The sequence below is a fragment of the Cnephaeus nilssonii genome, assembly GCF_951640355.1.
Source record: "Cnephaeus nilssonii genome assembly, chromosome: 7".
NCBI classification, from domain to species: domain Eukaryota; kingdom Metazoa; phylum Chordata; class Mammalia; order Chiroptera; family Vespertilionidae; genus Cnephaeus; species Cnephaeus nilssonii.
In genome coordinates, this window is record NC_137078.1 from 57,714,551 (window position 1) to 57,740,236 (window position 25,686).

Genomic DNA, 25,686 nt, shown 5'->3' on the forward strand with positions numbered 1-25,686 from the left:
AGTCCTTCAGGACTCCCCTCCAGGGACACTTCTTCCAGGCATTCTTTCCTGACCCCCACCCTCCGCAGTCTGCACAGATGTCCACCTCTGGAAGCCCATGGTTCCCAGAGCTCCCCTCTGTTGCTTGCTGCCTTCCTTGTCTCACCCACCAAAAGGGAAACTCTAGCAGCGCCGGGGGACTGCATTATTCTGTTAGGGCTGCCATCACAAAATACTGGGTGGGTTAAATTACAGACATTTATTTTTTCAAAATTCAGGAGGCTGGAATTTTGAGATCAAAATCAAGGTGTCTTGAGCTGGTTTCTTCTGAGGCCTCTCTCCTTGGCTTGCAGATGGCCACCTTCTTGTGTCTTCACATGGTCGTCCCTCTGTTTATTGTGTCTGTGCCCTAATCTCTTCTTCATAAAATGACACTAGGCATATTGGATTAGGGCATATTATAAGGACTCCATTTTAAAGTAATTACCTCTTTAAAGACCCTATCTCCAAGTACAGCTACATTCTGAGGTACTAGGGATTAGGGCTTCAACATATGATTTTTTAAAAATATATATAATCCTCACCCAAGGATATTTTTTCCATTGATTTTTAGAGAGAGTGGAATGGAGGGAGGGGAAAGGGAGAGAAACATCAATGTGAGAGAGACACATTGAGTGGTTGCCTCCTGCACGCACCCCGACCCAGGTCAGGATCAGGCCTGCAACCCAGTTACATGCCCTTGGCCAGGAATTGAACCTGGACTCTTCAGTCTGCAGGCTGATGCTCTAACCACCAAGCCAAACCAGCTAGGGCATCATATGATCTTTGGGGAGAAACAATCCAACCCATAGCAGGGACTTTGCATTTATGTCCCTACAACTTTGTGCTAACACAGAAAATGTGCAATAAGTGTAGTTGATTCAATGTAATGAAGAAATGGACAGGTACGAATTATGCATATTTTCTCAACCAGAGCATAAGCTACTTGAAGATAACGAAAGCACACCAGATTTGGAATTGGGGGACCTGGCTTATTCTTTGCTTCATGTTAGTAGAAGAGGAGTTCCTTTTAGCAACAGCACCAAAAGGTGCCCTATAACCTGGGTCTGACATGCCTGGCTCTCTCCTAAAGGCATTCAATTCCAAGCATTTATTTTTCACCGTGCCCAGAGCACTTGCCAAATTCCAAGCTCCCACAATTTCAACTTAAGAAAATGCCATTTGCTGCTCAAAAATTTAATGTTGGCCTCCCTTTGTCTGCTACATTTGGGCTTGAAATCAGGAGTAATACAGTACATGGAGTAATACAAGGAGTGATTCTTCCAGTGAAAAACCATGTTTCCCTGCAGGGTAAGTGGTTCTTCGAAGCCTCTTACTAATCACCAGAGAACCTATTGTCTTTACTACTGTAGCTTGATTAGTCCTTAGTGTTATTTAGCCAGACAGCATTTTGGAATTGGAAGGAGCCTTTGAAATCCTGGAATTTGGAGCTTTAGACCTAAGTTTGAATCCCACCTCCTCAGACAAACTGAGGTTTCCTGTCTGTCAAATGAGGACAGTATTAGTTCACAGACATATTCTAAGTATTAAATAGGATAGCAAGGGCCTTGGACATAAAAGGACTGAAATACTATTAGTTTTCATGTCACAGGTGAGCAAATCAAGTCCCAGATGAGCAAACATTTGAAAAAGAAATACACCAGCTTTCTGAAAGCTCTAAGCAATAGCAAATCACCAGTCTTTAACAAGGGGTCCTCAAACTTTTTAAACAGGGGGCCAGTTCACTGTCCCTCAGACCGTTGGAGGGCCAGACTATAGTTTAAAAAAAAACTATGAACAAATTCCTATGCACACTGCACATATCTTATTTTGAAGTAAAAAAAAAACAAAACGGCAAAACACCCGCATGTGGCCCGCGGGCCGTAGTTTGAGGACACCTGCTTTAAAACAAGCCAGAGTTTGAACCCTAATGTCTTTAAAAACCATTTTTTATTTTATTGTGATAACAACACTTAACAAGATATCTAAGTGTACACTATATTATTGTTGACTGTAGGCAGTATTGTACAACAGATCTCTAGAACTCATTCATCTTGCACAACTGAAACTTTATGCCCACTGATTAGCAGCTCCCCGTGCCCACCCCCAACCCCGGCCCCTGGCAACCACTATTCCACCCTTTGATTCTATGAATTTGACTATTTTAGATATCTCATATAAGTGGATGCATGCAGTATTTATTTGTCTTTCTCTCATGGACTTTTTTTACTTAATAGAATATCTTCATGGTTCATCCATGTTGCCACATGTTGCAGGATTTCCTTCTTTTTTAAGGCTGAATAGTATTTCTTCTTTTTTAAATATATTTTTATTGATTTCAGAGAGGGAGTGGGAGGGAAAGATAGAAACATCAATGATGAGAGAGAATCATTGATGGGCTGCCTCCTGCATGCCCCCTATTGGGGATCGAGCCCACAACCCAGGCATGTACCTTTGACCATAATCAAACCCGGGACCCTTCAGTCTGCAGACCAACACTCTATCCACTGAGCTAAACCAGCTAGGGCAAGGCTGAATAGTATGTATTACCCCTGATGTCTTGATTTCAAGTCCAAAACTATTTATTTTTCCCCCCATGTTAGATTTATAAAATCTCTTAACTACCCACTGAGGAAGTAATTATTTTTTAAAAATGTGTTTTTATTGATTTCAGAGAGAGGAAGGGAGAGGGAGAGAGAGAGAGAAACATCAATGATGAGAGAGAATCATTGATCTGCTGCCTCCTGCATTCCCCTTACTGGGGATCGAGCCCAAAACATGGGCATGTGCTCTGACCAAGAATTGAACCACGACCTCCTGGTTCATGGGCAGACACTCAACCACTGAGCCACACTTGGTTATTTTTAAACAATAACCAGATAGCTCAGTTGGCAATTCACGAAGTAAAGAACAGTGAACATTTGGAAAAAAAAAATACCCAGGCTTTCTGTAAGAGACTGGCATCCAACACTCAGGGACCTGGTGGACAAGTGAAGACAGCTTCCCCTGGAATGCTTTGCCACCCAGGCTAGTGTAGCCGGTGATGGAAGTTTAAAATTCAGGCCTAAGGGTGAAATCAGGCAAAAGTGTGTTTCCCCATAGTAAACTCACTTATGCACCCTTACCCTCGGCATTCTTCTCCAGATGTTTCTGGAACTTTAGGCAGAGGATTAGTGCCTCCGCTTGAGGATAGCAGCCTCCTCATTGGATTTCCAGCCTCTTTTCAATTCACCCTCCTGTTGACATCAGAATTCTCTTTCTAGGACACAGATCTGATCTTGTCACTGCTCTGCTCAAAAATTCTACACGGTTGCCAGTTTCTACAGGATCAAGTACAGACTTCTTACTATGGGGAAAACAAGTGTATATTTTTAAATGCATATATGCATCTGGCCAGATCGGATGTGTGTGCGTTTACAAGGGCTGCCATAACAAAAAAGTCACAGACTGGGTGCCTTCAAAAAACAAAATTTTACTTGCTCATAGGTCTGGAGCTGGAAGTCCAAGGTGTTGGCAGGGTTGGTTTCTCCTGAGGCTTCTCTCCCTGGCTTGCAGATGGCTGCCTTCTCACTGTGTCCTGACATGCTTCTTCCTTTGTGCACGCATGTCCTTGGTGTCCCTTTGTGTATCCAATTTCCTCTTCTTATGAGGACACCAGTCAGATTGGAGTAGGGCCCACTCCAATGGCCTATTTTAGTTTAATCACATTGCTAAAGGCCTTATCTCCAAATACAGTCACAATCTGAGGTACTGGGGGTTAAGGTTTCAATATATAAATTTTGGGAGGGGACACAGTTCCATCCATTACAATATGTGTGCATTAGATATGTTTTAAAACTACACATTCTGGAAAGAGTTTGTTAAAGAGGTATTTATTATAAATTAAATTGTTTGGTTAATTCTTATATTTCAGATACAAATTCTCTTTGATGGGCAGACTAAGAATTTGATATTACTAAAAGTGTCACTGGCTTGAGATGGACATTATGAACTGCCATAGTAGGACTCCCAGAATTATGGCTGCTACTAGTTCTCAATCAATGTTTCTAGGTTCATTCTTAACAAGATTGTGACCTAAAATTCCATCTTATTTAACTTTGTATCCCCAGCCCAACATCTAACAAGCATTCAATTGTTGTTTTTATTTAATGCAATGAAATCAACCATCCCAAAGCCCTGCCCCTTCCATACCCTGTTTGCAGCCTCACTGAAAACCATTCTCTTCCCCAAGCATATCTCACTTTTTTGTGTGTCTTTACACATGGTGTTGTCTCATCCTTGACTGTCCCTTCCCCCAAAAGTCATTGAAACCTGATTTATATCACAGATAAACACACCCTCCTTTTTTCTCTCAATTCACCATGTATGCCTTACTATTTAGTGAATAACAGAATTATTTTATTTTATTTTTTGAATATTTTTTTATTGATTTCAGAGAGGAAGGGAGAGGGAGAGAGAGATAGAAACATCAATGATGAGCCCAGCTGGCATGGTCAACTGGTTGAGCATCAACCTATGAATGAGGAGGTTCAATTCCTGGTCAGGGCACTTGCCTGGTTTGCGGGTTTGATCCCCAGGAGGCAGCCGATCAATGATTCTCTCTCATCATTGATGTTTCTATCTCTCTCTCCCTCTCCCTTTCTCTCTGAAATCAATAGAAAGAAAGAAAGAAAGAAAGAAAGAAAGAAAGAAAGAAAGAAAGAAAGAAAGGAGGGAGGGAGGGAGGGAGGGAGGGAGGGAGGGAGGGAGGGAGGGAGGGAGGAAGGAAGGAAGGAAGGAAGGAAGGAAGGAAGGAAGGAAGGAAGGAAGGAAGGAAGGAAGGAAGAGAATCACTGATCGGATCGGTTGTCTCCTGCACACACCCTATGGGGATCGAGCCCGAAACCTGGGCATGTGCCCTGACCAGGAATCCAACCGTGACCTTGTGGTTCATAGCTCAATGCTCAACCACAGAGCCACACCAGCCAGGCTATCAGAATGTATTTTAATGGTCAGTTTCCCTCTCTCCCTCATTAGACTTTATATTCCTGAGGGCAAGAAAAATGTTCCATACCTAGTAAGTACTTAGCTGGATGAGTCAGGCTGCGATTCTGTATGGTTGTAAGGGTGGCAGTCATACACATGGATGGACCCAAGGAGTGAGTTTGCCTTCACCTTGTGGTTTTCCCAGACTCAATATCTACAAGCTCAGCATATCTTCAAGCCAAATAAAGGAAAGAAGTCCTTTTATCATGAGGCCCCAGGACCCTCACATCTACCCTCAGAGAGTGCCCAAACCCAACACAGCTTTGGAAGTTGACTACTCCACTCCTCCAGCCCACTCCCCTCTCTCCTAGTCACTCTGCCACCTGACCCTAGCACTAGGAACCTGTCAACCCAGGTCTCAGGCTGCAATAGAGAATACAAGAATAGCCTGTCTTTGGCAAATGTATGTGACACTTGATAAATGGCGGGGGAGGCAGATATTTCATTATGTACTTGACTGGGAGAGAAAACACAAAGGTGCTAATAATTATCTCTGGGAGGTGATACTGTGGATGATTTTTATTTATTCTGTAGAATAGGTTGCATTGTCTAAATTTCCTACAAAGAACATGTTTGACTTGTATAATTGAAAATGAAGACCCGTGTTATGAAGAAAATAAAGCCCCATCATAGCACTCTAGGGACCATAAATTCAATTGCATAAAAATGTGAGGTCTTGGTATTGTGAGATTACAGAAATGACTAGGCCAAGCCAGAGCAGCCAGCCAGGGGGAATTTTGGGGTTGTTGATTGCCATCCACATCTGTCCCTGCCTGGCTGTGGTTTGGCACTTCCCACTGGGGATGGACAACAGCAGCAATTTGCAGACAGTTCTAATTAGCTGACCCTCATGTTGTCAACACTAGGCACCCTTTGCAAAATGGAGCTATCTGTCTTCCTAGACACCTCCTCAGAGGAAAGGTGGAGAGATGTCTCGGGAAGTGGCAGGCAGGGTCAGCTGCCTCATCTCTGAATGTGTGTTATGGGAGTTGTGGCTACCACAAAGGAGCATCACTCAGCTCTCCCTTCAAGGAAGAGTTGCTGCTCCACTTCAAGAAGTGCAGTTAGCTGAGAGCTTTTGAGCTTCCAGCCAACAGCTAAGCATGGTAGGAATACTAGGGCCTGGCTGTTTTTGCTCAGTGTGGGACTGTTCTAATGGGTGATCTTGTTCCAGAGCTTCCCAGTGGGTCATCCAAGACTTTTCAGATCTGCATCATAGTCTGAGGCTCTTCCTGCACAATCCTGCTTCTTCCCTTTTCATGTTTTATAGGCATTATCTGCCACAAACCTCTAGCATCATAACTCTGGCTCAGAGTACCCTACTGTGGTTTTTTTTATATACATTGAGTGGCCAGGTTATTATGATCTCTGAACGCATAATAATATGGCCACTCAGTGTATGTCCTATATAATAAGAAGCTAATAAGCAAATTGTCCCCTCAACCAGGAGTTCGACCAGCAGGCAGGCTGGCCAACCGCCCATGTCCCCTCCCCCTGGCCAGGCTGGCTGGACCCCACCCATGCATGAATTCATGCACTGGGCCTCTAATATATATATATATATATATATATATATATATATATATATATATATATATATATATACTGGCCAGATTATTACGGCCAGATTATTATGCATTCAGAGATCATAACAATCTGACCAGTCAGTGTATATTTTTATTGATTTCAGAGAGGAAAGGAGAGGAAAAGAGAGCATTAATGGGCTGTCTCCTGCACACCCCCTACTGGGGATCAAGCCGCAACCTGGGCATATGCATGCCCTTGACTGGAATTGAACCTGGGACCCTTCAGTCTGCAGGCTGACACTCTATCCACTGAGCCAAACAGGCTAGGGCCTGGCAGAGTTTTACACAGACACTCACAGATATAAGACCCATGAGTATGGCTAATACTTAAGCCATCTATGCAGCATGGAAGACCCTATTCATGTGGCTAACATATGTTAAGTACCTACTCTGTGCAGGAACATTGATCCTACACTTAACAAAGCCCTTTCTAATGGGGGAGACAGAGGAAAGTATATCAACAAAATGCATTGTGATAGTTTTGTGTATACAAACAGCTTTGGAAGTTGACTACTCCACTCCCCCAGTTTCTAACTGTTTAAGTAAATGAAAACCTCTAACGAACTCCCAATGTTCTCTCCTACTGTTTTCTTTAGTTGAGTAAATGCTGCTCTTACAATCTTGTTTATTATTTTGCTTTGCAGAGCCTTTTGCTGCTGACACAACCAAGTTAAACTGGAATACACATCCAATTGATAAATTTTAATAAATTCTAAATTGGGGATTTGAAATCGGAATTTCTGAATAACAGAGTTGATTATTATATTATCCTTAGCATTCCAGTTGATGGTTTTTGGCCTTGAAATGACAGATGATCAGCAGACCTAATAATGACAGTAATAACCAACATCTATAATAATAAAAGCGTAATATGCTAATTAGACCAGACATCCTTCCTTCCGGACAAAGCCGCAGCGGGTGGGGGCCCAGGCCGAGGCAGAGGCAGCTGAGGAGGTGGTGGGGGCCAAGGCCTTTTCACGAATTTCATGCATCGGGCCTCTAGTCCAGAAATAATAAAACTTAAGCCATTGTCACATTCAAGCCAAGTGTAACAATAAGCTTCTACCCATACATAAAGCCTTGGTTCACTCATTGTACCTGTGACCTAAGAAGCCACAGCCAGCAACTTCTGAGAGAACCAGGAACACAACAGAGGAGCCAGTATTTTCTAGCATCATAGTGGGATTTTCTCTGTTCTAAGAAATTCTGAAAGAATTGTTTGCCACCCTGGGGGAGTTCACAGGGAGGGAGAAGTTGGGTCTGATATTAGTTTTCTGAATCACTTACAAAAGGGCCAGAATTGTATCTTTGTATCTTTGACACAGAAGTATCCAGGCATACCAGCCCTCTGGAAGATATATATATATATACTAATTAGTATATATATACACTAATAAAAGGGTAATATGCTAATTAGACCAGGAGACCTTCCGGACAAAGCCATGGTGGCGGGGCCGAGGCAGAGGTGGTTAGGGGAGATCAGGCCAGGAGAGGAGGGCAGTTGGGGGCAATCAGGCCGGCGGGGGCGGGGGGCAGTTGGGGCGATCAGGCCGACAGGGGGTCAGTTGGGGGCAAGCAGGCCAGCAGTGGGGGGGGCAGTTGGGGGCGAGCAGACTGGCAGGAGGGGCAGTTGGGGGTGATCAGGCCAGCAAGCGGGGGAAGTTAGGGGTGAGCAGGCTGGCAGGCAGAGTGCTTAGGGGCAATCAGGCAGGCAGGCGGGTGAGTGGTTAGGAGCCAGTGGTCCTGGATTGCGAGAGGGATGTCCAACTGCCGGTTTAGGCCCGATCCCACCAGAATCGGGCCTAAACCAGCAGTCGGACATCCTTCGAGGGGTACCAGATTGGAGAGGGTGCAGGCTGGGCTGAGGGACAACCCCCCCCCCCCCCCGTGCAATAATGTTGTGCACCGGGCCACTAGTGTGTGTGTGTGTGTGTGTGTGTGTGTGTGTGTATATATATATATATATATATATATATATATATATATATATATTCCTGTTCTCTGGGCTGTGTGAAAATCCAGTACCCCAAGATTTATTGGGGCTACTCCTAAGAGGGTGGCTAGAAGTCTTCCTTCCATGGCTCACTCAGCCTCTCTGCCACCAGCTTGATCTCTCTTGACACCCCCATACACCACCCAGCCTCCTGAGACTGCTCTTTCTGCCCCTCTGCACCCCTGCATGCTGCATTCTCCTTCCCCTTCATCTCCACAGTGGTACCAACACTAGGCTATTGTAAGTTACAGACACCTACTGACTGTAAGAGTAACAAAAGCAGGTACAAAACAGCACAAAGGAGTCAGCTAAAGAATTCCTCCAAATCCTATATAATAAAAGGCTAATATGCAAATTGTCCCCTCGACCAGGAGTTCAACTGGGAGTTTGTCCAGGGGGCAGGGCCAGCTGGCCAACCACCCTCAGCCCCTCCCCCCAGGCCGGCCCCGCCCCCAATCTGCCCCTCCCACCCCAATTGGCTGGCCAGACTTCTAGTAATAATAAAAATACAACCCAGTTTTTTAAAAAATTGGGAAAAGCCTTGATTTCAAAACAGACATTTCAAAAAGGAAGATTATTAATCACTAGCAAGCTCACAAAACAGTATTCATTGGTGTTCACATAAATACCATGTCAATTCGTATTACCATTTTTCACTGACTAGATTGACTACATTTTATCTTATTTCTTTATTTAAATATATTTTTATTGATTTCATAGAGGAAGGGAGAGGGAGAGGCAGATAGAAATATAAATGATGAGAGAATCATTGATCAGCTGCCTCCTGCAGGCCCCCTACTGGGGATCGAGGCTACAACCCAGACATGTGCCCTGACTGGAATTGAACCATGACCTCCAGGTTCATAGGTCAATGCTCAACTTCTGAGCCATGCCAGCTGGGCCTGTTCTCTATCTTAATTAGCATAGTGGTCACAAGGAGATAAACAATTGTCAAAACTCATGGAACTATACACCTAAGAGATGTGCAATTTATTTTATATAAATTGTACTTTTAGAAAAATCCTAATGCCTACGCCACACTGTAGTCCAATTAAGTCAGTCTCTGTGGGTAGACTCTAGGCACAAGTATTTTTTTAAAGCTCCCCAACAGGGGCCTCGTCTTCCAAAACTAAAAACTCCACCATGGTGTTTCCATTTAAAAAAGAAAAAAAAACACTTTATTTTTTGTAACTTTTAAAGGAGCTAAGTCAAACCAGAGCCAAGTTAAAAAATAATAATTACTATTTCTCCCACGCCATTCATATTTTTTAAAATATTTTTTTGTTGATTTTAGAGAGGAAAGGAGAGGGAGAGATAGAAACATCAATAATGAGAATCATCAACCAGCTGCCTCCTGAACACTCCACACTGGGGATCGAGCCTGAAATCTGGGCATGTGCCCTGACCAGGAATCAAACCGTGACCTCTTGGTTCATAGGTAGATGCTCAACCACTGAGCCACACTGGTGGGGCCACATTTTTTAATGGATCATAGACAATAAAAAAGGAAAGAAGAGAACTAACATTTATTGAGCACTCACCATGTGCCAGGCACTATACACTTTATACTAATAATCTAATCTTTGGAACAATCTTTTTGGTAATTATTATCCCCATTCTGGAAAAGAAGTCGAGTCCAAAAAGGTAGGTAATGTGCCAAAAAAATATTTTTCCCTTTAGTTCTGGGAATTTTTAAGTTATTTCTTTAAAATTTCTGCTACTCCTATTATTTGGAATACTGGACTTCTTGGATTAATCCTCTAATTCTTTTATTATTTTTCTATTGGCCATCTTTCTTCTGTTTTCTGAGAGATTTCGTCAATGTTATATCCCAATCCATTTACTATGTTGTATGGTCCTTTTCTTTCTTCATTTTTTTCTTTTTAAATATGTTTTTATTGATTTCAAAGAGGAAGAGAGACGGGGAGAGAGATAGAAACATCAATAATGAGAGAGAATCATTTATCGGTTGCCTCCTGCATGCCCCTTACTGGGGATTAAGCCCACAATATGGGCATGTGCCCTGACCGGGAGTTGAACCTTGACTTCCTGGTTCATAGGTCGACGCTCAATCACTGAGCCAAGCCAGCCGAGCATAATCCTTTCTCTTAAGAAAAAAAATTTAAAGAGTGCTTTTATGTTTCCTGTTTTTTTCTTTTTAAAATGTTTTTGTTCTCTCAATTTTTTAAAAAAAGATTTTAAAATTAATTTTTAGAAAGAGGAAAGAAGAGGAAGAGAGAAACATTGATATGAGAGCAAAATATTGATCGGCTGCCTCCTGCATTCAACCAGCAATCCTTTGGTGCATGGGATGACGCTCAACTAATTAAGCCACACTGACCAGGATTGCGCCTGACACTTTTTTGAGTGTTAAATATATTTTTATTTATTTCAGAGATGAAGAGAGAGCGAGAGATAGATAGAAACATCAATGATGAAAGAGAATCATTGATGGGCTGCCTCCTACACACCCCTCACTGTGGATTGAGCCCACAACCCAGGCATGTACCCTGACCAGGATCGAACCGTGACCTCCTGGTTCACAGGGCAACACTCAACCACTGAGCCACACCGATGGGCTTGCCTGACACTCTTGATCCTGAATTCTGGAGGCTGGGAAGTCCAAGATTAAGGTGCTGGCAGATTCCGTGTCTGTGAAGGTCTGCTTCTTAGCTCTTAGATTGCTATCTTCTAGCTGTGTCCTCATACGGCAGAAGGGCACCAAAAAAAATTTTATTAGTGGATGGCAGAGAATAAAATTCAAGTTTTTTTGTCTTGCAAGGTTTTATATTATGCCCACACAGACACTTTTTAGACTATCTGACACATTAGAATTTGAAAAAAATCAAGCCTTGATTCTTAGCTGCTCTAAGGCATCAGCTTTTGCATTTTGTTCTGTGAAGATCATACCGTTAAGATCTGGGATTTCTTGTCCTACCACAAACAAGGAGCGTTGTGATTTGGCAAGCAGTACCTGGCTTTCGCCACAGTGAGTCCGAGATTTCGTATCTCAGCTGATCACTGTGAGGCAGACTATTTTCTCATAGAAACAGATCATCATTGGTTGCCTTCTTGAGCTATGTTCTCAGCACCAAATAAATAAAAGGGACAAGCAGTGATAAAAACAAACATACCTTCATAATCATTTTGAACAATCAAACTGTGCTTGCCAGGATATAAAATGATCACAATCTTTCCAAAGGTCCCCGTGATGTTCTTATAAACTGTACGCACAATATATATAACATACAAATCTAGGTTATGATAAGATAAATCCAAAATTAATAACCTATCCATAACATATATTAATTACACACTTAAATAATTATTTTGCTGATATTTTAGAATTTTAGAAGGGTTTTAAAATATGATTTAAATAAACCATAGCTCTGCAAATTTTTCAGTTACCCAACAGGCTGACCAGTGGAATGCTATATCTATAAGCTTTTGGACATATCTTGATAGAGGGATGGAGGGAGGAGATGAAAACATGTGTACAAGATGAATGTCAATAAGAAACATTGCAACAAATACTTACTGAGTCACGCACTGCATTACACATTCTACTTGTGTTATTTTATTTAATCCTCACAACTTTATAAAGACGGCACTATTCTTATGATTATTTTAAGATGAAGAAATTAAGGTTCAGAGAAATTATATAACTTGTCTAAGGATGCAGAGTTAGAAAATGACAAGATGAAGATAAAGGCCAAGCCATTGACGAAAGCCCTTGCTTTCCCAAATAATGATGATTCACCTTCTGGAGCACATACTCTGTGCTGGGCACTGTTCTAGGCACATTGTTTAACCATTTAATCCTTTCAACAGTCTTGAAAGGATTAAATGGTTAAAGTCCACCCAGTGTGGCTCAGTGTTTGACTATCTACCTATGCACCAAGAGGTCACCGGTTCAATTCCCTGTCAGTGCACATGCCCAGGTCGTGGGCTCCATCCCTAGTAGGGGCTGTGTAGGAGGCGGTCGAGATGTTTCTTATCTCTCTCTCCCTTCTCCCTTCCCCTTCCTCTCTCTCTAAAAATCAATAAAAATATATTTTAAAAAAATCAACAACAGTCCGATGAGCTGGGTACTACATCACCCTAATTTTACACAGAGGGAAAGGAAGCACAGATAAGTCCATGTGTGCCTAGCTGAGCAACCATTTCTAAAGAATGTTAATTGCTGATCCCAGGCAACCAAAGGGAAGGTCTCCAATAGCATGCCACAGTGATCTGTCTCTGCCCTGAGCTTTTAGTTCAGACTTTACTTGGGTATAGATTGTGATCTACTGCCCAAATATAGGAAAGCATAAATATGGAAGGATAAATTACACTGAATGGCAAAAAATCAGTATATAAGAAAGGTCTCAGTAGTCTAAAATAATGAGCTGAATCTAACAAGATGTAACTGTAAGAGAACTAACCATAAAGTCCTAAGCAAGTTCATAAAATAGATCAATTGAAGGTTAAATAAATGAACAGTGATATGTGTAAAAGAGTTGTATAGAGTTTAAATGACAAAAAGTATGACTTGAGTAATGGATGATAATTGAGTGCTATCCCTAGATATTCACCCAACTCCTGCATGTGCAGTCACATGCACACACACACACACACACACACACACACACACACACACATGCTGCATTTGGAAATTAAAAATAAGAATGCCTTTTCAGAGTAAAACTGTAACATAAGTAATGGATCAGAGCAGACAAAGACAGCATAACTAGAGACAGAAAACTTCCTGGCAAAGATTTTACTTTAAAATGTATTATCATTTCTAAAAAGAAGAGTATGGCCCTAGCTGGTTTGGCTCAGTAAATAGAGCATCGGTCTGCGAAACTGAGGGGTTCTGAGTTTGATTCTGGTCAAGGGCATATGCCTGGGTTGTGGGCCCGATCTCCAGTAGAGGGCATGCAGAAGACAGCCAATCAATGATTCTGTCTCATCATTGATGTTTCTATCTCTCTCTCCCCTCTCCCTTCCTCTCTGAAATCAATAAAAATATATTAAATAAATAAATAATTATAAGAGTAGTGCCATCATAGGATGACTGGTCAACAACTGAAGCAAAGATATAGGCAAGTCACAGAGTAAAGGGGCAAAGGATCCTGGATGCATAAACACAAGCACTTGGCTCTTGTGATATGTGTATCTTTGCATGGGAGATGAATGTGGAAAATTAGCCTGGCTGTAGGTCAACACTACTGTTAGCAAGACATTCCAGTCTTTAGGAGGAATTTAAGGCACACTACTCTATCCCCACAGAAGGAGTGTTTGGCATTACCAAGAGTAAGGAATATTTGGGGGCTATGGTGTTGAGTACTAGAGGAACTGAGAGGGTTAATTGAAATGCAGTAAGCAAAGAATTAAGAAATTATTGTGATTCTTAGGCAACCTGATCTTGTATGTAATTAATTGCAAAGGGAACCCTTTTACACTGTTGGTGGGAAAGCAAACTGGTATTGCCACTATGGAAAACAGTATGGAGTTGCCTCCAAAGATTAAAAACAGGACAATCATATGATCCAGTAATCCTACTTCTGGGTATATATCCAAAGGAAACAAAATCATTATCTCAAAGAGATATCTGTACTCTCATGTTCATTGCAACATTATTCACAACAGCCAAGACGTGAGAACCTGAGAACAACCTAAGTGTCCATCAGAGATGAATGGGTAAGAAATGCTATATATATATATATATATATATATATATATATATATATATATATATATATATCATCATTCATATATAATAAAAGGGTAATATGCAAATTGACCCTAACAGGAACAACTGGTCACTATGATGTGCACTGACCACCAGGGGGCAGATGCTCAATGCAGGAGCTGCCCCCTGGTGGTCAGTGCGCTCCCACAGGGGGAGCTCCACTCAACCACAAGCTGGGTTGATGGCTGCGAGTATAGCGATGGTGGCAGGAGCCTCTCCTGCCTCCTTGGCAGTGCTAAGGGTGTCTGACTGCGGCCGTCAGTCACATATCCCCCGAGGGCTCCCAGGCTGCCAGAGGGATGTCTGACTGCCAGCTTAGGCCCAATCCCCCCAGGGAGAGGGCCTAAGCTGGCAGGTGGACATCCTTTGAGGGGTCCCGGACTGCAAGAGGGCACAGGCCAAGCTGAGGGACGCCCTCCTGAGTGCATGAATTTTCGTGCACCGCGACTCTAGTGTGTGTGTGTGTGTGTGTGTGTGTGTGTGTGTGTGTGTATTACATATGTAGATATTTAATGAAATATTATTTAGGCTTTAAAAAGAAGAAAATCCTGCCATTTGTGATAACAGAGATGAACCTGGGGGGCATTGTGATAAACAAAATAAGCCAGACAAAGACAATATTGCATGGTATCACTTATAAGTAGAATTTTTTAAAAGATATACACAGAGAATATAAAGGTGGTTGCCAGGGGCTAGGGGATGAGGGGAATAGGGAGAGGCTGATGAAAGGGTACAAGGTTTCAGTTATAAGATGAATAAGATCTGAGGATTTAATTTTTTAACATGGTGACTATAGTTGAAAATAGTGTATTATAAAACTGAAACTTGCTAAAACAATAGAACCTAAGAATTTTTTAAAAAATATGTCTTTATTGATTTTTTTTTTAGATAGAGAGGAGGGGGAGGGAGAGAGAGAGAGAAACATTGGTCGGTTGCCCCCTGCATGCACCCAGATCGGGGTCCGAACCTGCAACCTGGGCATGTGCCCCAAGCAGGAATCAAACCGGTGATCTTTCGATGCTCAAATAAATTAGCATTTATTAATTTATTAAGTAAATGTTATTTAATTAATGTTAAATCATAAAATATATTACAATTATATTTGTGTATTATATCTCAATATGGCTGAAAATGGTTTTAGTTGCAAAGAATCTACAAAAAAGTTACTAGAACTAATAAGTGTGTTTAACAAGGTTGTAGGACACAAGACGAATATACATAAACCAATTGTATTTTGTTTTTTCACAACCCGTTTGCACAAGAACACAGGTGTTGTGAAAACCACCACTAAATCAAAGCCAAAATGGGAAGGGAAAAGACCTACGTTAGCACTATTGTTACTGGGCACGAACCCGTAGATTCCTGCAAGTCTGCCACTACTGGCCATCTGGCCCACAAATGTGATGGAATCGACAAAAGAACTGTTGGAAAACTTGAGAAGGAGGCTGCTGAGGTGGGAAAGGGCTCCTTCAAGTATGCTTGGGTCTTAGATAAACTGAAAGTGAACGTGAGTGTGGGCTCCCTATTGATATCTCCCTATGGAAATTTGAGACCAGCAAGTATTATGTGACCATCATTTATGCCCCAGAACAGAGACTCCATAAAAAATGGAACAGACCGATGAATCTCAGAGGGAAGTTGGGTGGGATGGGGGAGAGATTAACCAAAAAATTTATATGCATAACCCACGGACACAGATAGTAGTGTGGTGAAGGCCTGGGGAGGGGGGTGGGTGCAGGGTAGAGAGAGTTAATGGGGGAGAGGAACATCTATACTTTCAACAATAAAGATAAATTTAAAAAACAACATCATCATCACAGGCACACCTCAGGCTGACTATGCTGTCCTGATTGTTGCTGCTGGTGTTGGTGAATCTGAAGCAGGCATCTCCAAGCATGGGCAGACCTAAGAGCAGGCCCACCTGACTTACACACTGGGTGTGAAACAACTGACTGTTGGTGTTAACAAAATGGGTTCCACTGAGCCACTCTACAGCCAGAAATACGAAGACATTGTTAAAGAAGTCAGCACCTACATCAAGAAAATTGGCTACAACCCCTGACACAGTAGCATGTGTGCCATTTTCTGGTTGGAAGGGCAACAACACGTTGGAGCCAAGTGCTAACTTGTCTTGGTTCAAGGGATGGAAAGTCACCTGTAAGGATGGCAATGCCAGTGGAACCAGCTGCTGGAAGCTCTGGATGGCATCCTGCCACCAACTCATCCACATGACAAGCCCCTACATCTACCCCTCCAGGATGTCTACAAAACTGGTGGTATTGGTACTGTCCCTGTGGACCGAGTGGAGACTGTTATTCTCAAACCCGGCAGGTCACCCTTGCTCCAGTCAATGTTAGAACTGAAGTAAAATCTGTTGAAATGTATCATGAAGCTTTGAGTGAAGCTCTTCCTGGAGACAATGTGGACTTCAACGTCAAAAAGGTGTCTGTCAAAGAAGTTTGTCATGGCAGTGTGGCTGGTGATAGCAAAAATGACCCACCAATGGAAGCAGCTGGCTTCACAGCTCAGGTGATTATCCTGAATCATCCAGGCCAAATCAGTGCTGGCTATGCACCTGTGCTGGGTTGTCACACAGCTCACATTGCTTGCAAATTTGCTGAGCTGAAGGAGAAGATTGATCATTGTTCTGGGAAAAAGCTGGAAGATGGCCTAAAGTTTTTGAGATCTGGTGATGCTGCCATCGTCAACATCATTCCTAGCAAGCCCAAGTGTATCGAGAGCTTCTCTATCCTCCGGGCCGTTTTGCTGTTTGTGACTTGAGACAGATGCTGTGGGTGTCATCAAAGCACTGGACAAGAGGGCTTGCAAAGTCACCAAGTTTGCCCAGAAAACTCAGAAGGCTAAATGAAAATTATCCCCAATACCTGCCACCCCAGTCATAATCATTGGTGGAAGAATAGTCTCAGGACTGTTTGTCTCAATTGGTCATTTAAGGTTTTTTGTTTTTGTTTTAATACTAGAGGCCTGGTGCATGAAAATTTGTGCACTAGGGGGGGTCCCTCAGGCCAACCTGCACCCTCTCCCAGTCTGGGAGCCCTCAGGGGATGTCCAACTGACGGCATGTGTTCCAACTGATGGAAATTAAGCCGCAGTCTGGCCTCCCTCTTCGAGAGGTGACTGGCGAGTCGATCGACGATGGTGCCGGCTCTCGAGCAGCCAGCCCCACCCCCCATTGTCCCCCATCGCTGCCCCGCCGCCAGTGGCCTCCCTTTGCGGGAAGCGACCAGGGATGCACTGGATGGCGAGTGGCCAGACCCACCCCCCATCACCCTACTGCCACCGGTTGCCGCCCCCCATCACCCTCCCCTCTCTCTGCCCACTGGCACCCGCCCTCTGCCGATCAGCTGTTTCACCGTTCGGTTGATTTGCATATTAGGCTTTTATTATATAGGATATTTTTATTGGTTTCAGAGAGAGAGAGAGAGAGGGAGAGAGAGATAGAAACATCAATGATGAGAGAGAATTATCCATCAGCCACCTCCTGCATGCCCCCCACCGGGGATCGAGCCCACAACCCGGGCATGTGCCCTTGACCAGAATTGAACCTGGAACCTTTCAGTCCACATGCCAACGCTCTATCCACTGAGCCAAACCAACCATGGCAGTCATTTAAGTTTAATAGTAAAGACTGGTTAATGATTACAATGCATCATAGAACCTTCAGAAGGAGCCCTGGCTGGATAGCTCAGTTAGTGCATTGTCTCAATACTCCAAGGTTGTGGCTCTGATCCCAGGTCAGGGCATATACAAGATTTAACCAATGAATGTGTAAAAAGGTGAGCAGCAGATGGGTGTTTCTCTCTCCCCGCTCCCCTCTCTAAAATCAGTAATAAATAAATAAAATTTTAAAAGCCTTCAGAAGGAAAGGAAAATGTTTGTGGGCCATTTAGGTGTGTGTGTGTAGGGGGGGGGGGGGCAGTTTTTAAGTTATTCGTTTTTAAAATCAGTACTTTTCAAAGTAAAGAACTTGACCAAAACTCTGTCACAGAATTTTGAGACCCACTTTAAAACAAAGTTTAAATGAGAGGGGGGGAAAAAAACAATTTTGTTTTCATAAACTATCAATAAACAATTTTAAAATGAATTACATTAATTCAATTATAATAGCACCACAAGAATAGAATACTTAGGAATAAATTTAACAAGAAAAGTGCAAAAAAAATCAAGTAAACAACATTGCTGAGTGAAATTAAAGAGGGTTTATTTAAAAAATTGGGAGATATACAATGTCCATGGGTTGGCTGATTCAATATTGTTAAAATGGCAATTTCCCCAAATTGATGTATAAGATTTAATGTAATACCTATCAAAATTTCATGGGCTGTTTGTGTGGAAATTAACAACCTATTTCTAAAATTTATATAGAAGTACAAAGAACTTAGAATAGCAAAATAATTTTGAAAAAGAAACTGTTGGAGGGCTTTATTTTATTTTAAAACTTAGTACAAAGCTAGAATTCTCAAGAAAGAATAGATATTTAGATGGACAGAAGAGAACAGAAAGTCCAGTAAAAGAGCTGGTCAACTGATTTTCAAGAAATATGTCAAGTAATTTAATGGGGAAAGAACAGTCCTTTCAACAATAGATGCTCAGACAATTGGATAAACACCAACAAAAAGACGACACTCAACTCTTCCCTTATACAAGACATAACAACTTAAAGAAAACATAGGATGAAATCTTTGCAGCCTTGGACTAGTCAAAGAATTCTTATGTATGACTCAATAGGTATGAACAATCAAAGGCAAAAATCAACAAATAGAATTTTATCAAAAATAAAATGTTTGCTCTTCAAAAGCCACAATTAAGAAAATGAAAATACTTGCAAAACATATATCTGATAAAGGACTTGAATCCAGAATATATAAAAGAACTTTTATAATTCAACAATAAGAGAACAAACAACTCTATAAAAAAGGGAATAAAATAACTGAATAATTACCTCACCAAAGATAAATAAATGGCAAATAAGTACACAAAAAGATGTTTAATATCATTAGTCATAAGAGGAATGCTAACGAAACCAAAAGGAGATACCATTACACACCGACTAGACTGGCTAACTAAAAAAGGCTAAGTGTTGGTGAGGACATGGAGAAGCACACACATTGCTAGTGAAATGTAAAATGGAACAGCCATTTTGGAAAACTGTCACTTTGTAAAAAGTTAAATACACACTTACTATTTGACTTAGCAATTAAACTCCTAGGTACCTACCCAAGAGAAATGAAAACCTATGTACAAACACTTGTATACAAACATTCATAGCAGTACTATTCAGAATAGCCCCCAAACTGGAAACAAGGTCTATCAAGTGATGAATCAATAAACAAAATGTTGTGTATCTGTAGAGTGAGTATTAATCACAATAAAAGCACTATACTAAATGGAAGGAGACTGACACAAAAAACTACATATCGTATGATTCCATTTATATGAAAATTTTGGAAAAGACAAAACAGTAGAGACAGAAAAAATCAGGGGTTGCCTAAGGCTGGTGGTGGGAAAAGAGATGATTGCAATCGGGCATAAGGGAACATTTTGTGGTGATGAAAGTGTTCTAAAACTGAATTGTGGTGATGGTTGTAAATTTCAACAAAGATTACACTTAAAGTGCATGAATTTTATGGTGTCTAAATTAAACCTCAATAAAGATGTTTTAAACAAAACAAAATGGAAACCTATTGGCATCCTCCTGGCATTCTTTTTGGCTCATCTTTGAGATATCTGGTGCCTGCAGAACTCTGTGGTAAATTCTCCTTGAGCTCTCCTCTCTACACCCTCCGGAGGCCTTGTAGGAGACCCAAGGCAGACATTTTAGCAAGCAATTCTCCCCTTGGGGCACGATCTTCTTTCTCCTGGCAGAGGCAGCAGGAGAAAACTAACAAACAGGAGGACAGATAGAAGAGCATGATCAGGCTGGTGAAGACCTTAAAAGCATATCTTAACCTTTCAACATTCTTCTATCTAATACTTTGTAGTCTTCCCTGTGAAAAATTATTACTGTGGCTATAAAATAACGAGTATTACAGCAAGGTCCTTGTTGTCATAGAGCTAATGTTCTAGTGGTGTGAAACGGATGGAGGGATGCATGCACGGATGTATGTATGGATGGATGGATGGATGCATGCATGGATGCATGGATGGGTGGATGGATGGATTTTTAATTGTTTTGATTGATTGATTGACTTTAAACTATATTTTTATTGATTTCAGAGAGGAAGGGAGAAATAAAAACATAAATGAGAGAGAATAATTGATCAGCCGCCTCCTGCACACCCCCTACTGAGGATTGAGCCCACAACCTGGGCATGTGCCCTTGACCAGAATTGAACCCAGGACCCTTCAGTCTGTAGGCCGATGCTCTATCCACTGAGCCAAACTGGCTAGGGCTATTTATTTTTGTTCATCCTCATCTGAGGATATTTTTTCCATTGATTTTTAGAGAGCGTGGGAAAGGAGGGAGGGAGGGAAACAGAGAGAAAGTAGGATTGATGTGAGAGAGACTCATCGATTGGTTGCCTCCTGCATGCACCCTGACCCCAGTGGGGATAAAACCTACAACGTAGGGATGTGCCCTTGACAGGAAATCAAACCTGAGACCCTTGTGCAGGCTAACACTCTAACCACTGAGCACACCAGCCAGGGCAATAGATTTTTTTTTTTTTTAAGTAATAAGGAAACACCTTAATTACTCTGAAGAGAGTTAAAAGGGCAACATCAGGGAATGACTGAACCAAACTCTAGGGAGAGGAGCATTCTACACACACTCCTTTTCCTTTTTCCTTTACTGTCTCTCGCCCCTAGAGTCCTTCTATTCCCTCTTAGCTTAAAATTCAGGGTCAATAAATGTAATCACGCTCAGTAAACTCCCTGGATCACCTTAGTTCTGTCACCATACTGCTAGCAAATCACAACCCCAGTTAAATCCAACTTTTCATCTACATCGGTCTGATTTTAAACCTGTCACCAGGAACCTAACGAGACCCTTACTGTTTCCCAGCTAACATCCTGCATGTCCCTGGCCCACTCACTTGCCTACATTCTACATTCCTATATTCACTTTCTGTTAAAGGACTGTTCCACACCTGGTCCTCTCTTTTCCCTCATCCTCACTTTCCACTGGTGATGGCTCCTCTTTCCTCACTGAGAAAACTAAAGAACCAGAAGAGAACTTCTAGTCACTCTTACCACATCCATGTGTCCATACTGGTGTACCCCTTAGACCCTGCCTTAGCTCCTGTCTGTCAGGCTGTCTCCTATGTAAAAGCTTTCACTTGCAAATTGGATCCCACCCTCTTGCAGACTCAAGAACATAAGACCAGTCACTTCTCCCTCTCAGTCCTACATCATGAATTTCTCTTCTACTGGACCTTTCCCATTAGTGTGCAAACAAATCATTCCAAGCACTTAATTGTTGTTGTTAATCCTCACCTGAGGATATTTTCCCATTGATTTTTAGGGAGAGTGGAAAAGAGAGGGAAAGACAGAGAGAAACATTGATGTGACAGAAATACATTGATTGGTTGCCTCCTGCAGGAACCCTGACCAGGGCCTCAGCGGGCGAGGAGACTGCAACCAAGGTAGATGCCCTTGACCAGATCGAACCTGGGACCCGTCAGTCCACAGGCTGACGCTCTATCCACTGAGCCCAACCAGCGAGGGCCATTTCAAGCTCTTTAAAGACAAGTAAAACTCTCCCCTTGACTCTATTTTGCTCATTTGGTTACCATTTTATTTCTCTAACCCTTTGTAATCAAACAGTTGTTTATACTATCTGTTTTTAATTCCTTTTCTCCTGTTCTCTCTCAAATTCCCTCCAATCTAGCTTTTGTACCACCATTGATCTGAAACTGGTCTTTTCAAGGCCAACAAACCAAACCCAAGTAAAACTCTACCAGAGCCGAAACCGGTTTGGCTCAGTGGATAGAGCATCGGTCTGCAGACTGAAAGGTCCCAGGTTCGATTCCGGTCAAGGGCATGTACAGGGGTTGCGGGCACAGCCCCGGTAGGGGGTTTGCAGGAGGCAGCTGGTCGATGTTTCTCTCTCATCAATGTTTCTAGCTCTCTATCCCTCTCCCTTCCTCTCTGTAAAAAATCAATAAAATATATTTTAAAAAAAACAACAACAACAAAAAAAACCCTACCAGAAAGGAGAATGAGCCCTGGCCGGCTTGGCTCAGTGGATAGAGCATTGGCCTGCAGACTGAAGGATCGTGGGTTCAATTCCAGTCAGGGGCAAATGCCTGGGTTGCGGGCTCAATCTCCAGTGGAGGACGTGCAGGAGGCAGCCAATCAATGATTCTCTCTCATCATTGATGTTTCTATCTCTCTTTCCCTTTCCCTTCCTCTCTGAAGTCAATAAAAATACATTTAAAAAGAAAGGAAAATGAATGAGTCGGCCATGAGTAAAAGAAAAGAGCTGTATCGGGGAACCTTGAATTCCAGCAGCTGGCTTGACTACCTGTACCATAGAATTCATTCGATAATTTGTCTTATTTTCCTCGATTTGGACCATACATCCTTTCCATACATTTTCTTTATTTTCTCTGAAATCTACTATTGCCCAGCTTTTTGAAGCAGTCTGAATTTCAGATTAACTGTTGATCATGTAGGCGAAAAGAAAGTAAAACAAAATCATAGCAGTGAGCGAGAAAACTTTCATTTATGTTTTATCTCTAAAATCAATGTGAAACCTCAGAAATCTAAAAGTCTCTTTAACTCAACCAGGAATAATTAAAGAATTGCCCCCAAACAATATCCCTATTCTATGATGAATGTAGTTGTCATTTGTGATAATTCTGCATCTATCCTTTTTTATAAGCGGCCTTGCCAGGAATTTTACATATTAACCTCAGGCAGCTTGGAAAATCTGACTGAGGTAGGCTGCTTGCTGATCTTATCAGCAGGGACAACTCCTTTTTTTGAGCAAGGTGGGTTCTACTGGAGACCAAATGAGATGACATTTGACAATTGTCCTGGTCAGATGGTTGATATAGGAAATCTCAGTGAAAATTATGCAAATCAGTACTTAGCAAAATGCAAGTCACAACCCATCTGTGGATGATGAAATTAATTTGGTGGGTTGACCAATTTTTAAAAAGATGAATATAACAGAAACTATCAAAATTCATACACATACTCAGAGTTGACATAGTTCGTGAGACTTTACATTTTTTTAAATTTTATTTATTGTTGACTATATTACAGGTGTTCCCTATTTTCCTCTCCTTTGCTCCCCCCTACCCAGTCCCCATCCTACCCCACGCCTTCCCCACACCATTGTCTGTGTTCATGGGTTAAGCATATATGTTCTTTGGTTAATCTCTTCCCACCTCCTCCATTGCCCTCCTCTCTGAGATCTGTCATTCTGTTCCATGCATCCATGCCTCAGGACTTAGTTTGTTCCTCAGTTTATTTTGTTCATTAGATTCACAGATAAGTGAGATCATGTGATATTTGTCTTTCTCTAACTGGTTTATTTCATTTAGCATAATAATCTCCAGGCCCATTCATGCTGTCACAAAGGGTAAGAACTTCCTTTTAATAGCCACGTGGCATTCCATTGTGTAAATGTACCACAGATTTTTTTTATCCATTCATCTACTGATGGGCACTTGGGATGTTTCCAGATCTTAGTTATTGTAAATAATGCTGCTATGAACATAGGGTTAAATATATTCTTTCTGATTGGTGTTTCTGGCTTCTTAGGATATATTCCTAGAAGTGGGATCACTGGGTCAAATGGCAGTTCCATTTTTAATTTTTTGAGGAAACTCCATGTTTTCCACAGTGGCTGCACAAGTCTGCATTCCCACCAGCAGTGCATGAGTGTTCCATTTTCTCCTCATCATCACCAGCACTTGTTGTTTATTGACTTATTGATGGTAGCCATTCTGGCAGGTGTGAGATGATACCTCATTATTTTAATTTGCATCTCTCTGATGATTAGTGACTTTGAGCATTTATTTCATATGTCCATTAGCCATCTGTATGTCCTTTTTAGAGAATTTTCTATTCAGGTCCTTTGCCCATATTTTAATTGGATTGTCTTCCTGATGTTGAGTTGTATGAGTTCTTTGAATATTTTGGAAATTAACCCCTTGTCAGATGTATCACTGGCAAATATGTTCTCCCATACAGTGGGTTCCCTTTTCATTTTGTTGGTGGTTTCTTTTGCGGTGAAGAAGCTTTTTAGTTTGATGTAGTCCCATTTATTTATTTTCTCCTTTGTTTCTCTTGCCCTAGGACAGTGGTCAGCAAACTCATTAGTCAACAGAGCCAAATATCAACAGTACAACGATTGAAATTTCTTTTGAGAGCCAAATTTTTTAAACTTGAACTTCTTCTAACGCCACTTCTTCAAAATAGACTCACCCAGGCCGTGGTATTTTGTGGAAGAGCCACACTCAAGGGGCCAAAGAGCCGCATGTGGCTCGTGAGCCGCAGTTTGCCGACCACTGCCCTAGGAGATGTATTGGTGAAAATAGTGCTACATGAGATATCTGAGATTTTGCTGCCTATGCTTTCTTTTAGGACTTTTATAGTTTCATGACTTACAGTTAAGTCTTTTATACATTTTGAGTTTATTCTTGTGTGTGGTGTAAGTTGGTGATCTAGTTTCATTTTTTTGCATGTACCTGTCCAATTTTCCCAACATTTATTGAAGAGACTATCTTTACTCCATTGTATGCTCTTGCCTCCTTTATCAAATATTAACTGACCATATTGGCATGGGTCAATTTCTAGGACTTCTGTTGTGTTCCATTGGTCTGTATATTCGATTTTGTGCCAGTACCAGGCTGTTTTGATTACAATGGCTTCGTAGTGTAATTTGATATCCAGTATTGTGAGCCCTCCAACTTTGTTTTTCTTTCTCAAGATTGCTGATGCTATTTGGGGTCTTTTTTAGTTCCATATATATTTTTGGAATTTTGTAAAATATGCTGTTGGTATTTTAATAGGATAGCATGAATCTGTAGATTGCTTTGGGTAGTATGGACATTTTAATAATGTTAATTCTTCCAATCCATGAACATGGTATATGCTTACACTTGTTTGTTCCTCTATTTCTTTTTCTTTTTTTCTTTGATTAATCCTCACCCAAGGATACTTTTCCATTGATTTTTAGAGAGAGTTAAAGTGAGGGGGAGAAACGGAAAGAAAGAAACATAGATGTGAGAGAGACACATCAATTGATTGGTTGCCTTCCACAAGGGCCCCACTCAGGGCCAGGGATCGAGTCTGCAACTGAGGAACATGCCCTTGACCAGAATTGAACTTGGGTCCCTTCACTGAGCCAAACTGGC

At 41.7% G+C, this 25,686-nt stretch overlaps 1 pseudogene across 1 annotated transcript; it reads left to right on the plus strand.

Moving 5' to 3' along the window:
• The first annotated feature begins 15,659 nt into the window (after positions 1-15,659).
• On the plus strand, positions 15,660-17,225 carry LOC307103890 (elongation factor 1-alpha 1-like; annotated as a pseudogene). Its single transcript has 2 exons — positions 15,660-15,998; positions 16,177-17,225. The product of its transcript is annotated as an elongation factor 1-alpha 1-like (transcript).
• Positions 17,226-25,686: the final 8,461 nt, after the last annotated feature.